The sequence below is a fragment of the Ambystoma mexicanum genome, chromosome 1q, assembly GCF_040938575.1.
Source record: "Ambystoma mexicanum isolate Mex_15411 chromosome 1q, UKY_AmexF1_1, whole genome shotgun sequence".
Taxonomy (NCBI): Eukaryota; Metazoa; Chordata; class Amphibia; order Caudata; family Ambystomatidae; genus Ambystoma; species Ambystoma mexicanum.
Window position 1 is genome coordinate 693,463,286 of NC_090922.1, and position 15,051 is coordinate 693,478,336.

At 46.3% G+C, this 15,051-nt stretch overlaps 1 protein-coding gene across 1 annotated transcript in view; it reads right to left on the reverse strand.

Moving 5' to 3' along the window:
• ATF6 (activating transcription factor 6) overlaps positions 1-15,051 on the reverse strand; it is a 946,910-nt gene that overhangs the window by 914,268 nt on the left and 17,591 nt on the right. The gene's annotated exons all lie outside the window — the stretch shown is intronic.

Sequence of the window (15,051 nt, forward strand, 5' to 3'; positions counted from 1 at the left end):
ACTACGGGAGGAACTGAACCAGAAAGAGTTGGAAGTCCAACAACTAGAGTCCACCCCTATTGACACGTTGGGGAGGGAGGAAGAACTGAGTTCTCTCAGAGAGGACTGCTCCAAGGCATGGGACAGGCTGGCTAAGTTCGATTTTAGCGTTAGAACTAATAGAGCACATGCAGAGGCCGACAGACCGGGTCGACTACTAGCGTGGCTCTGCAAAAAAGAACACCCTAGGCAGGCTACTACAGCACTACAAGAAGAACAAGGCATAGAACACAGGACTCAACAAGACAAACAATACCTTTCAGCGCTTCTATGCACAACTATATTCCCACACACACAAGGTCCCACAAGACCAGATATTAGATACCCTGGAGGAGATTGGCCTGCCCAAACTGTCGCCAATGCAGTCCGAAGCCCTAGACTCCGACATCACACCGGAAGACATAACAGAGGCTATCAGGTCCCTCGCTACTTGTAAGACCCCAGGATGCGATGGACTCCCCCCAGAATTCTACAAGGAATACAAACCCACCCTGACGCCCCTGCTACACCAGGTCTTTTCTGAGACATTTGAAACTGGTATCCTACCCGACAGTATGAGGGAAACCTTACTGGTCCCGATGCTCAAACCCAATAAACCCCCCGATAAATGTGACTCCTATCGCCCGCTCGCCATGCTTAACTACGATGTGAAAATACTGACGACAATACTAGCGAGGCGACTATCCAAAGTGATTGGTGACATAGTGCACGAAGACCAGAACGGCTTTATACCTGGACGTAACACGTCCCTAAACTTACGCAGGCTTCAGCACATTATAGCTGAAACCAATACAAGCGAAAAACAACTCGCATTACTCTCCCTAGATGCTATTAAAGCATTTGATTCCATTTATTGGGAGTGGCTGGTAGCGGTCCTGGAGGGTTTTGGACTCGGCCAACGATTTATCAGATGGGTAGTGATCCTATATAATGAACCAAGGGCCAGGATAAAATCCGGGAAATATGTGTCAGACGCATGGGATATTCGCAGGGGCACTAGGCAGGGCTGCCCACTCTCTCCCATGCTTTACATCCTGGGCCTAGAACCCATTGCAATCTTCCTCAGGCAGCAATTTTTTGATGCAGGAATTAGGCTGGGCGGGACTGACCATATTGTTTCATTATATGCAGACGATGTCCTAATATACGTTAACAACCCTCATCTCAATGTCCCGACAATACTGGAGATCCTTGATAACTACGCCAAAGTTTCGGGTATACAATTTAGCAAAACGAAATCCTGCATGTTTCCATTAGCATCCCTGAAAAATAAACCTGCAGAAGTGCTTCCCTCAGTGGGCATAAAGTGGGAGACCAAATCTTTCCATTACCTTGGGATCCAGATAATGCACACCCCAGAACAAATGCATACACGAAACACGATGGCTGCGATACCCAAATTGCGCAAATCCATAAGTTTCTGGTCTAAGCTTCCATTATCCATGCTGGGCAGGGCCTCAATAACCAAGATGATCATTCTCCCTAGATTCCTATATGGGTTCCAGAATGTGCACTTTTATATCACCAAACCCTTCTTCCAGCTTCTAGACACAATAATTAAGGAGTTTCTATGGGGTAAGGGCAGACATCGGGTGGCACTATCTACCTTAGTATTACCACACAGCCAAGGAGGGATCCAGTTACCAAGCCTAGAGAAATACTACCTCGCAGCTCAGCTAAGCCATGTAACCAAATGGCTAGCGGACGGGACCACTTCAGAGAGCCCCCTCCTACAGGCCATGATCTCCCCAATTCGCCTGAGGGAATTGCTCTGGGCCCCTCAAACTTTGCTACACGATCAGCCTTTTCTGACAATCCTAGGCAGGAAAATATGGTGTAGAACCGAGACGATGTTACACTTGAAGCAACCATACTTCCAAGAAGTACCAATACTCTCAGGACTCGACAAATTTGTCACCACCCTCCACACCATTAGGCACTGGGAGGAAAAGGGTGTATACACCTGGGGCGATCTATACTCCGAAGGCATATTCAGGGATTTCGCTGAGCTGCAAGAGGAAGAGGGCATTCACGCTGGCCAATTCCTGTGGTACCAAAAGATCCGCAAGATAGCACGCACTAAATGGGACACCTGGCCAGAGGAACCAGAGGCCACCCCCTTCCTGTCTTTAATGTACACCCTGAGCGAAGAGGGGAGAGCAATATCTCAGATCTATAAACTCCTTGTTGACATCCCTAATCCCCGCAGTGATATACTAAAGACCCGCTGGGAATCAGACATGGGACAGGAGTTGTCCGAAGAGGAATGGAGTAGAGCGCTATCCTTTCCGAAAGAGGTCTCTAGAAACCAGAGATTTCGGCTAATCCAATTAAATATACTCTATCGCACCTACTTGACCCCGAGCAGGATTGCGAAGTTCAACAAAACCGCCCAGACACAGTGCACCTGGTGTGGGACAGAGGGAGCAGACCTAATCCACATGCTATGGAACTGCACCAAAGCCCGCAGCCTCTGGTCAACGGTGAAAAAAACCTGCGAAGAGGCAGAAGTCACTAGATATAAGTGGACCCCAGCTGAATGCCTCCTAGGCTGCTATCCCAGATTGGCCAAACTCAAATATGCGGTTAAGCTGATGGACTTGCTATGCATAACAGCCAAAAGGACCATCGCCATGGCATGGAAACGGCCGGCAGGACCAAATCACAGGGCATGGCGCAAAGAATTTGAAAGATGGGCGACCGCCGAAACAAGAGCTTGGGAGGACAGCGTGGCCAGATCCACGGATGAGTCGAGTATGGCCCTTGCTGCATGGAAAGACACCATGTCTAGACTGTTTCACTCCTCTGATGATAAGCCCCCCTGAACTATCCACCGGCCCTAGCACAGGACCTGAATGATCGCCTAAGACACTCGAAACCAAGCCCCTCCAGCATTAACATTCTTGGAAAGCCCATACCCGCGTCCGTGTCGCCCGGCCACTCCCCCTCCGCTTACGACCCAATCAGTCATCACCTACCCCGAAATCGGAGATAGTGAATGTTTCTAATGTTTTTAAGTTCTTGTTATGTAAAAATTGTTGTTTAACCGCAAAGACTGAATGTCACTGACCAAATCAGTCACCTTGGAATAAGTAACTGTAACCAAAATGCCAATAAACAAATTTAAAAATAAAATTAACAGATCTGTCCCTTTTTCTTTGTATAAGCTCCTCGCCATCTCATTTTAATCTTTGCAACTCTACAGCAACAATTACTTTGTAACAATAAAAAATATTGATTACAGAAAGCCTGGTATTGTGCTGCTAATGCTCCATCTTGTTTGATATTAAACAAAGGGCTACAGTGAGAGATATTTAGTTTTCATGAATATATTGTACAGTATAGTGCAATGATACAGTGTGGCCCCGTCTACACTTTCAGGCACAATTTAGCATAATAATTGCTCTACAGAAAAATGCAGTGCCATGCATCCAATGATCAATATATTTGTGTCACTTTGTACCAGTTGCTGCAGTGGTAGACATAACTGGCTGCCCAAAGGACTTAATTTGAGGGCTCATGTGGAGGATAGTTTATAGTCTGATGATATTCAAGAAGGTGCCACTGATGAATATTATAATGCTGCAAAAGAACAATCTCACAATACCACTCCTTGATATTAAACGTTGGTATACAATGTTTAAATACAATTGGTAATAAATAAAACCCCTGCAGTATATAATGTTGTAGCCTTGCTACAGAAACAGTATATGTTGTGTGTTCACCTGTCTGGAATATAGGTATTGAAATGGAGGAAATTCCCAAACCCGCCGGACTGGGCTTAAAGCGTTGTCATACTTTTATTGACTGCATTTTCTTGCTCAAGAATCAAGATGAGAATTATGAGTCCACAGTGTGTGCTGCCATGTGGGGTTTTGTACAATTTCAAAATAAAAGGTGCGGGACAGAGGAAGTGGTCCTGTCAGTCTAGAAATATGGATACCTCTACTTTGTGACCGCAAACGTATTTTGATGGCGTGGGCCAACCGTCTCATGCACGATATGAAAAAATATAGGTTTTCGAGTTTGCCAATGAACGGCCATTTTGATGTAACAAGAATCGCCATTTTGTTTTCTAACCATTGCTCATTGCTTTCTGTTCCTATTGATTCGCAGTATATTTTCCGCTTACACTGCTCGACTGTGAAACATTGTTGTCTGTATGTGAAAAGGACAAGGCTGCAGGGCCGTGAGGATAACAAGAGTTCGCTGAAACACAAACGTAGGCAGCGCCAGGAAGAATGCCCGGCTCCCTCCCGAATGTAGCCTTGAAGCAGAGCTGCAGGGCATTTAATCATTTCACAGCTGCCAGCCAGTCTCGTTATATGGTAGAATATGTTAGAATAATACCGCTAAAGGCTTGAATGATGCTTTTCTTACGGGCCCCCTTTGCCGAGCCCGCTAGAGCGTGTCGGCTCCCAGCAAATAGCACCTGATAGATAGCAAGGTCCGGAATGCAACTCTCCCCCCCCGTATGTAGCTTGCTTCCAAGAACAGAAGCGCTGTGTTCTATTCAACAACTGAAAGATGCCTTCGCACTCACAAATTGCAAATTGTTACTAAAATAAATGTTTGAAGGTGTCATAGTAGTCGGAGATGTCCATCATCACACCAAGTTCAAAGAAACCCAATAAAGGGGGTGTTAAACATGTCGTAGCTGATCGTTTGATATGCATTTTGTATATATGTAACTGATGTACGTAATCCACTCTCTTGCGTCCCTTGAGGTCTAGAGATACACGTCGTGGGGCGTGAGACCGAGTTGGCTAACTGAGACTTTTGCTTTGCAATAAACCCTAGCTTTGGGAATACAACCTTGTGTCTGGCATATCTATCGTGTGTGGTGACTCGCCTTGTTTCCATAGACGTCAGGGTCCCCTAGGGGCCCCTTTCAAGATGGCGCCCGAATAGGGACCCTCCCCCACTTGTTTCATTGCATAACGTTGTAATTGAGTAAGGCAGAGAACGGCAAGGACGGGACGATCGAGCCGGGATCAAGAGGTGTTCGGGGTGCCCTGTAAAAGTGATGGCAGATTCCTTTGCAGATCTGCACACATCTGATCCCTGATCGACGTGCCTGGCTAGAAAACAAGGAGGCGAGGGTCCCGAAATGAGGCGGAAGCCAAGAAACGCAGACACAACGTCCTTTTGTGCATCAGTATACAGACAACTTGATTTATCAGGTGAGTCATTCCCCGATTCAAAGTATCCTGATATTGGTTGAGAGTTGACTTTGCAAAATCAAACGCCCTAGGTAAGGTTGATTAACCAGGGAGAAGGTTGAAACATGCCTGGGGTATTGTCCACCTTAGCAGGGTTTTTCCGCTTTGATAGACAATCTTTGGAAGATGGCCAAATTGTACCACCTGGGGGAACGCCGGCGTATGAGATGTATGTGAAGTATGGAGTGGGTGCGATAATATTCTGTGAGACTTGGCATAGGCAAACCAGAAAGCAGCAAGACCATCAGTGGCCGATTAATGGTAGTTTTGAGATAGCAAGAATAGACAACCTGGAAAGGGTGTTGATGAGATAGAAAGCGCTTCCTGCAGCATTTGAGACTATTAAAGACTGGAGAAAGGAAGCAATGCTCCGATTAAAAAGCAGAGCAAAGCATGCGCACAGGCATAAATCGAAAGGTGAAGTAGCGGAAGAGAAAGAAGAGGAGGAGTGGACTGAGAGTCTAAGAAGGGCAGGTAGGCGTGACCAGTTGAATATAGAAAAGATATACCCACAACGAGAATTACACATAGCAGATGAATTGATAGAAAATATATTGACCCATACAAAACAAGGCCCAAGATCAGAAGACAGACCAGACACGTCAGTAGCTATTGCCCAGACTCTGCCCGTAGCTCAAGCTCCCCCTCCGGTAGCTCAAGCCCTCCCGCAGCCACAGACCGCACGCGTAACACTTCCTATTAGCCAATCAGGCCCACAACAGACACTCCCTGTTCCCATTGTCCCATCCGCACCTCCCGCTTCAGGCACAGACTCGGTACCGTCCGTTCCTCCCGGGGTTGAAGTTGAAACCACGGGGGCGAGAGGCGGGCCTGAACAGGGATGCACGAGGGTAACCCGCAGCGCAATCAGCAAAGAAAGGAAGGTGGAATTGCAGCAACGGGCAGAGATGTATATAGACGGGAATGATGGGACGGCAGCAGTGGCTTCGATATATGACTTCCGTAGAAGCAACGAAAGACAGTTAGTGTTGGAATGCATGGGTGAATATTTGGTGGAGAAATGGAAACAGCTCATTGGGAAATTACCACTGCAGCGATTATTAGATTTGAATGCATTAGCACGCTGTAGGGAGAGGGATGAAGAAGTGAGAGAACATGTATATAGACTTTTTGAGCTTAAAGATGAATTAGGTAATGATTATGCCGAAATGTTTACTGCACCTGCGTACAGGAATAGGGATATCGGGAGACCTGGGAAGGGGGAAATGGGGTCGCATAATGAACGGCAGCAATTACCATCGCCGGGGCAGAAGGAGATGGTGAACGAATTATCGTTGCTAAAACAGGTGGGGGCAGACTTGAAAGAATGTCTAATAAGAACACAGGTACTATTGCAGCAAGTAACAGGACATAATATAGGGCGTGGGAACGCACAAGGAAGGAGTAATTCGTATATGCATGGGGGAACAGTGGGACCGAATCAGTGTACATATTGTAAGGAGGAAGGACATTGGCGAGCGCAATGTCCGCATCTACAGAATAGAAATGGGTCTGGTCAGAGGAGACAGCATAGAGGACACCCAGGAGCGAATGGACCAAATAGGAATAGTATGCAGCAGCATCACAATAACAGAGGTAAACAAAACCAAGGCAGATGGGGAGCAGGTGCAAGTGGATCTAGGTCACCTGGCCTAAGCCCCGCCCACCTGGTACCTTCCCGTTTGCCGCTCCTTTTCCCTATTTAAGGAGCCCTCCAGCCTCTTTTCCCTTGCAGATGGGGAGCAGGTGCAAGTGGTTCTAGGTCACCTGGCCTAAGCCCCCGCCCACCTGGTGCTTTCCTGCCTGCCGCTCTTTCACCACTTAGCATGCCCCGCCCACCTGGTGCCTTCCTGTTTGCCGCTCTTTTTCCCTACTTAAGGAGCCCTCCAGCCTCTTTTCCTTTGCAGATGGGGAGCAGGTGCAAGTGGATCTAGGTCACCTGGCCTAACCCCCGCCCACCTGGTGCCTTCCTGCTTGCCGTTCTTTTTCACCACTTAGCAAGCCCCGCCCACCTGGTGCCTTCCTGTTTGCCGCTCTTTTTCACCACTTAGCAAGCCCAGCCCACCTGGTGGCTTCCTGTTTGCCGCTCCTTTTCCCTACTTAAGGAGCCCCCCAGCCTCTTTTCCTTTGCAAATGGGGAGCAGGTGCAAGTGGATCTAGGTCAACTGGCCTAAGCCCCGCACACCTTGTGCCTTCCTGTTTGCCGCTCTTTTTCACCACTTAGCAAGCCCGCCCACCTGGTGCCTTCCTGTTTGCAGCTCTTTTTCCCTACTTAAGGAGCCCTCCAGCCTCTTTTCTTTTGCAGATGGGGAGCTGGTGTAAGTGGATCTAGGTCAACTGGCCTAAGCCCCGCACACCTCGTGCCTTCCTGTTTGCCGCTCTTTATCACCACTTAGCAAGCCCTGCCCACCTGGTGCCTTCCTGTTTGCCGCTCTCTTTCACCACTTAGCAAGCCCCGCCCACCTGGTGCCTTCCTGTTTGTCGCTCTTTTTCACCACTTAGCAAGCCCCGCCCACCTGGTGCCTTCCTGTTTGCCGCTCTTTCTCCTTACTTAAGGAGCCCTCCAGCCTCTTTTCCTTTGCAGATGGGGAGCAGGTGCAAGTGGATCTAGGTCACCTGGCCTAAGCCCCGCCCACCTGGTGCCTTCCTGTTTGCTGCTGTTTTTCACCACTTAGCAAGCCGCGCCCACCTGGTGCCTTCCTGTTTGCCGCTCTTTTTCACCACTTAGCAAGCACCACCCACCTTCTTAGCCCTGCCTCTTCCTTCCTGCTCCTAACTATTAGATCAAGGGCGTGTCTCGCCCGGGCGTCCTAAGCGAAGGACAGAGGAAGAAAAGGGGAATTCCTGTTTGGACCTGTTCGGACCAGGAGGACCCAGGGCCCAACCCCCTGCTCAGACAGCAGGTAGGCATGCACCACCATGTGTTACTCCCTCTGGCCCCCTCTGTGATGTTCCCTTGTGCCCCCCATTCTCGCACACAGGTGTTGCCTGTTTTGCTTGATTCTTCTACCCTGCTCCCCCCTCACACCACTCAAGCCTATTTCTGCAGGAGTCTGTCCTGATACATTCTGGTTTCAACATCACCGTCTTGTGGACAATGCTGGATTTGACTTTTATGGACTTCATTCATTCATGGTGTGTCACCCTTTTTCAACTCTCATGCTGCTTGCTTGCAACATTATGTGTTACTACTGACTTCTGCAATTGTATTCACTCTCCCCTCTTGATTCTCCACTCTTGACTGCTAACTCTCTGTTCTCTGCTCCTTTCCCTTCTCCCTTTTCCTATCTCCTCCCCTTACTTTCTTCTATGCACTTACTCTATCAGAATTGTCCCTGGACCTAGTATGATAGCAACCTCGTCTGTCTCCTCCTCCCTCCCCTTACTGTGTTTTTCCTCCCCAATCCCCCTCCAGCGCCATCTGAAATGTCGTCAGGCCTAATATGATAGTCACTTGTTTTGTTCCTCCCCTACCTTTCTGCACCCCTCTCCCTCACCTCTTGTTTTTTTTCCAGCTCTACCAGAAATGTCGTCAGGCCTAGTACGGTAGTCGCCTGTCTGTTTCCATTTCCTTCCCACTCTCCCCCTCCTTTCCTTATCTATGTTTTAGCTCTTGCACTATCTGAAATGTCGTCAGGCCGAGTACGATAGTTAATTTCACATCCTTACTGTTCATGGCCTGTAAGAATGTCATTGTTTTTTCCCCTTGTTCCCTCCCTTGCCTTGAAGCGCTTTGAAACACATTGTGTAGAGGCGCTATATAAATAAACTATCATGTCATAGATCATATCATATCAAAACCAAAATGCCCCAAACAGGGACAGCAAAATCAACAATATGGAAATCAGAGTGGGGGAAATAGAGGGAAGAGTTGGAATGTGTTCGATACACAGCCAAACACGTATTACAGTAATAGTAATGATTACACATTGGATGATGTGTTATTTCCCCAATAGGACAGCCCAGGCCAGGGGTCGGAACCAGTGTCTATTCCCGTGAATCAGAGAGGACCCTCCGTAGAAATGAGAGTCGGGAATGAGGAGCACCGCTTTCTTGTAGATATAGGAGCACAGAAGTGTTCAATAGACCATCACTTGGTTCCGGATATACCACTGTCAGGGCAAAAGAATATTTCCGTAGGGTTCGCAGGTACACCAGTCATAAACCCAGTGTCCAAACCAGTCTCAGTTACCATAGGACCATTTACTGAACATTGTCCTTTCCTTTTAACAGAAAATTGTGGGGAGAATTTGTTGGGATTAAACTTGTTGAAAAAAAATAGGTTCTGTTATACATTGCACGGCAGACGGAGTGTTTCTAACGATATGGCCACACGATGCCCCTGTGTCAGAATTCAGGTCCGGAGCGTTACCAGGGGAACTAAGTAAAGTACCAACCTGTATATGGGCAATGCATGACAATGAAGTAGGATTTTTAAAGATAGAGCCAGTAAAGATCATTTTGAAAGAAGGCGTTACCCTATCGCGAATACCCCAATACAAAATTTCGGTTGAAGGTGAGAAAGGATTGAAGAATATTGTTACCGATTTGGTGAAATTAGGGGTAATCGAGGAAATTACAGGCAGTACATGCAACAGCCCGATTCTTCCGGTTTATAAAAAAGGAGGTAATGAGGTATCATACCGTTTCATAATTGATCTACGCACATTGAATAAGGTAGTAGATCCACAATTTCCTCTAGTGCCAGACGTCACTACAATATTGACAATGATATCTGTTTCAGCAGAATATTTTAGTGTAGTAGATTTGAAAAACGCATTCTTCAGTATTCCAGTGGAGAGGGGCAGCAGATATTTGTTCGCGTTCACATTAGGAGGACGATCATTTACATTTACGCGGATTCCGCAAGGTTACACGGAAAGTCCAAGTATTTACAGTAGAGCATTAAAAGAGCAGCTAGACATGCTGGAATTACCCTTGGGTTGTGTACTTTTGCAATACATAGACGATCTATTGCTAGCTGCAGACACAGAGGAGATTTGTAACGAAAGCACTGTATTACTACTGTCACACCTAGCGGCACATGGCCATAAAGCTAGTTTGAAGAAATTTCAGTATATTCAAAAGGAGGAGGCCTATTTGGGCTACCTACTTTCGAAAGGAGGGAGAAGACTAACGCCAGAACGCATAGAAAGTATTTCTTGTATGCCTATTCCAAAGACACAAAAAGGGGCCAGAGCCATAATAGGCATGGCTTCATATTGCCGACAATGGATTGGTAATTTTGCGTTAATTGTGAAACCGTTGGTGAATTTAATTAGAAAGGATGCGGTTATGCCTTTGCAGTGGGATGAGGAATGTCAGAAAGCATTTGATGGATTGAAAACTGCATTATGCTCGGCTCCAGTTTTGGGTACGCCGAACTATGAGAACATTTTTAGACTATTTGTGTGTGAAAGTGAAGGATGTGCATTGGTTTTGACACAGGAACAAGGTGGAAGGTGGAAGAAATAGGCCGTGCGGCTATTTTTCTTCTGCGCTGGACCCAGTAGCGCGCGCACTACCATGATTTTTGATGAAACCGGTAGTGAAAAAAGCCAGGATCGAGAAGGGAAGGGAATTTCAGAACTGACCAGCACATGTGATGGTCGCCTTACTGGAGAGAGCTTGTCCAGACCAACAAAGGTGCAGCCAACAGAACGTGTGAGCCGCCAGGAAGGTGACGATGGCCACTTCAGATCAGGCAGCAATTGAAATGCCAGCTCTCGGGCGTCCATTCCAATTAGGGATGCTGTATGACTGCCGCAGCGACAAACTCATCCCAGGTTTGACCATATGATCTTCTACCTCCTACTATTCAGAGCAGCGAGCACCCACAGGCGGCATTTGAGATGCTAGAGAGTGTTCACTGTTATGTGCTATTTCAACTGTTACTGGGTTACGTTAATATCTTCCTCCTGATGAATGTTCCACACTTGTTTTAGGAACAGAACCATGTCGAGATACATCTCTGTATTGTAACCAGAGACTTAAACGTATGACACATTTATTCCAAACGGAAGTAGGGTTCTATACAATTTGTTTAATATGTACCCCCTTGTGCTCTTTTAACACACTGGTTTTGTCACTAGCCGAACTAGTTTGTTCACGTAACTTCTGTTCTAGTTTAGTTTGTTTTTATATTGAATATTGTATGTTTTGTACTGTGGACCACCTCATTTAATTGGTTGTTTTAACTTTTATGATTTATCATTAAAATTTGATCTTAATTGTGATTGGTCCCTGATGTGATAAATCGTTTTCATGTACCTCTAGCATCTACACTTTAGCTTTGTCTTTCTTTATATATACAGGTTATTGTCCACCTGGACATAGACAAAGTATACATAGCTAACTGTCCTTAGCTATTAGTATACCAGGCTTCCTCCCAGATTAAATTGAGGTGCCAAAACCTAACATACGTCTTGGTGGTGATCTGTGCATTCAGTAAATGGGTGGAGGCATATCCTTTGAAGGACTGCACAGCAATGAGCACGGCAAAAGTAATGTTGAAGGAGTACTTTTCCAGATTTGGCTTGCCCCGAGTTCTATGGTCTGATAATGGACCACATTTTGTGGGTGCAGTGGTATTACAGATATGTGCTGGTCTTCAGATTGATAAGAGATTCCATAGTTCAAGGCATCCGAGTTCTGCCGGTCTTGTGGAGAGGCACAACAGGATTCTGAAATCAAAGATTAGCAAGATTTGTGTGGGAAGCAAGTTGAGTTGGGTTGGGTGGATGCATTACCAATAGCACTATTAAGCATGCGTACGTCTGTACAGGCTAAAACTGGGCTCTTCCCGTACGAAATCGTGATGGGGAGGCCGGCAAATGTTTGGTGCGCACCTCAGCCAAAACGACTTAGTGAGATAGAACATCCTGTGCTTAGTACTTATTGTGGCCTTTTAATGCAGAAATTGCATTTGATTCATCAACAGGTGCAGGAGGCATTACCAGTGAGATACACCTGTCCGGGGCATGTGCTGGAGCCAGGAGACTGGGTGCTGCTAAAGAACTTTGAAAGAAATAGCACCCAGGTGGCGCGGGCCCTATCAAGTACTTTTGGCAACGCAGACGGCAATACGGGTGGATGGAAGGAAGTCGTGGATCCATGCCACCCATGCCAAGAAGATTCCAACTGCACTGAAAGACTTGCCTGACACTGATGACCGGAAAGAGACAGCGGTCCCAGAAACGAAAGAAACTGTTGCCAGTAAGCAGCCACCTAATCTGCCAAAACGAGAAGTGAAACTCAAAACAAAGCCTGAGACGATTGCCAAAGAGGGGGAAGGGCAAAGAGTGCCCCAACGTTGCCCAGCAGAATAGACATCACTGCTGACCGACGCAAAATCTGCCTTGCAAATACCAGCAGAAACAAATTGTGTACCCCTTTGGCGCCCACCAGCACTTGCCAGCACGCCAAAAAACGGATCTGCATCATTGGCGCGGCGCACACCAGCACCTGCAGTAGCGCCACAGGCTGACTTCGAGCCTGAATCTGGAAGTGCACCAGCACTGTTCACGGATCATACGATACCAGGAGCAAGGCGATACAACCTACGGCCTCGGAAGACAAAGTGATCCGCAGTTCTTTTTGGTGTTTATGTCAACCTCTGGTTCAGCTCATGGACGGAGAAGGAACCAGAGGTGTAGAGGAGAGAAGCGTGAGAATTGTGCAAGTCGGACAATTCAAGACTTGTGGCTCCTCGGTGCGATCATAAAAAGTACAGGTGTCCGGAACCAGAGCGGACAAGCTAGGCGCACATGATACTAAGGCAATAAGATAACTCTTCAAAGGTCCTCTGAGCAGTATAAGAAAGGACAAGTGATCTCGCCTAAAAACGAATAATCGAATCCAGGCTAAAAAGGACAGGCAGAACTAAACTGTGACAATTCCATTGAACTTATTAACATCAGAGCAAGCGCGACGAAGAGAGATAACCACAACAAACTGTGATAAGAAAGAAGAAGGATGACGAGAAACATGCCGGGACCAGTCCCAGCCTCCTCTTGCAACACCACCGCTGAGAATGAGTCAATTATAAAAACTATAAGCTTAAGAAAAACGCATGGTAAAACAAATTGTATGCTGGTACTGACGAAAATAATGTGCTTTATGAGCGTGGTAGCACCAATATCGACAGCCCTAATATTATGGTGGGTAGAAACAATACACCCATTAGAAATGTTTTTACCAATAATTAATATATCCACTACTGAAAGCCCGGTTCAGGTGATCACTCATACCCTACCCCCAATGGAAGAAAAACACAGGGAAGGTTTTGGAAATAACACTTTACTGTTGATCATGAACATGACACATGCAATCCTGAAGAAAACAAATTGCTGGGTATGTGCCCATTTACCACAGCATGCTGGGAAAGGAATAGGGTGGTATGTGCAGCCATTACCATTAAGTTCTGCATGTAGTGCATCTTTAGGTGCAATGTTCTATGGGAAATGGAATGAGAGTAATACGGGTCAATTAGACAGAACCAACATGAATGAGTTTGAGGAGATAATAATGAAGCCTGTGGGTTGTTCCATTTTCCATAAAGCACAAGTAACAGCCCCAGAGCCCACGAGGAAAAATACACGAGAGATAACACGACAAAATAGACGAGATAGATTGTCCTCACGAGAAAAAACATCTGTAATGACGTTTCGTGTAAGAACAGAAGGGGACAAAGATCCAATTCCGCCATCTTACACGGTGAATTATAGCCCAATAAGATACTGAACTCCTATAATATAAGGCAACTGTCCAGAATCCTAAAGAATACAATAAACACAACAACAGATATATTATTTAACATGACGTTGGAAGAAAGAGGAATCAGGTTAATGACGCTGCAAAATAGAATGGCTCTCGATGTGATCCTGGTTGATCGTGGGGGAATTTGCAAAATAGTGGGATCAGCATGTTGCATTTATGTCGATGACTATTCCCCCACGATCTTTGAAGCAATAAAGAAAATGCACGTCCTAAACTCTGAACTCCCTACTGGAGAAGGGTGCTGGAGAATAGGATCTTGGTTTTGGGGAATACTACGTTCTTGGGGATGGAAGTTGATCTCAATATTAGTAGTGGTGTTTGGAATATTCCTAACGTGCTGTTGTTGTATACATTGTTTACCCATAGTTTGCGCTGAGGTAACTGAGGGATGTACGGAAGCCTGTATGCATATGATGACAAAGAAAAAACAACCTCATGATCGAACTGACCCAGACCCAAATGAGAGGAGAGCGGTAAAAGAGTTGATTGCAATAGATATTGATGAAGACAATGATGTCCACGATAGCATGCAAAATTCAGACATAAGTACTTCAGATTCATCATCACTAGAGGAGGTTTCAATAAATAGATGAGACGTTTGGCATACGGCCAAAGGAGGGTTTGTCAGTCTAGAAATATGGATACCTCTACTTTGTGACCGCAAACGCATTTTGGTGGCCGTGGGCCAACCGTCTCATGCACGATATGACAAAATATAGGTTTGAGTTTGCCAATGAACGGCCATTTTGATGTAACAAGAATCGCCATTTTGTTTTCTAACCATTGCTCATTGCTTTCTGTTCCTATTGCTTTGCAGTATATTTTCCGCTTACACTGCTCTACTGTGAAACATTGTTGTCTGTATGTGAAAAGTACAAGGCCGCAGGGCTGTGAGGATAACAAGAGTTCGCTGAAACACAAACGTAGGCAGTGCCAGGAAGAATGCCCGGCTCCCTCCCGAATGTAGCCTTGAAGCGGAGCTGCAGGGCATTTAATCATTTCACAGCTGCCA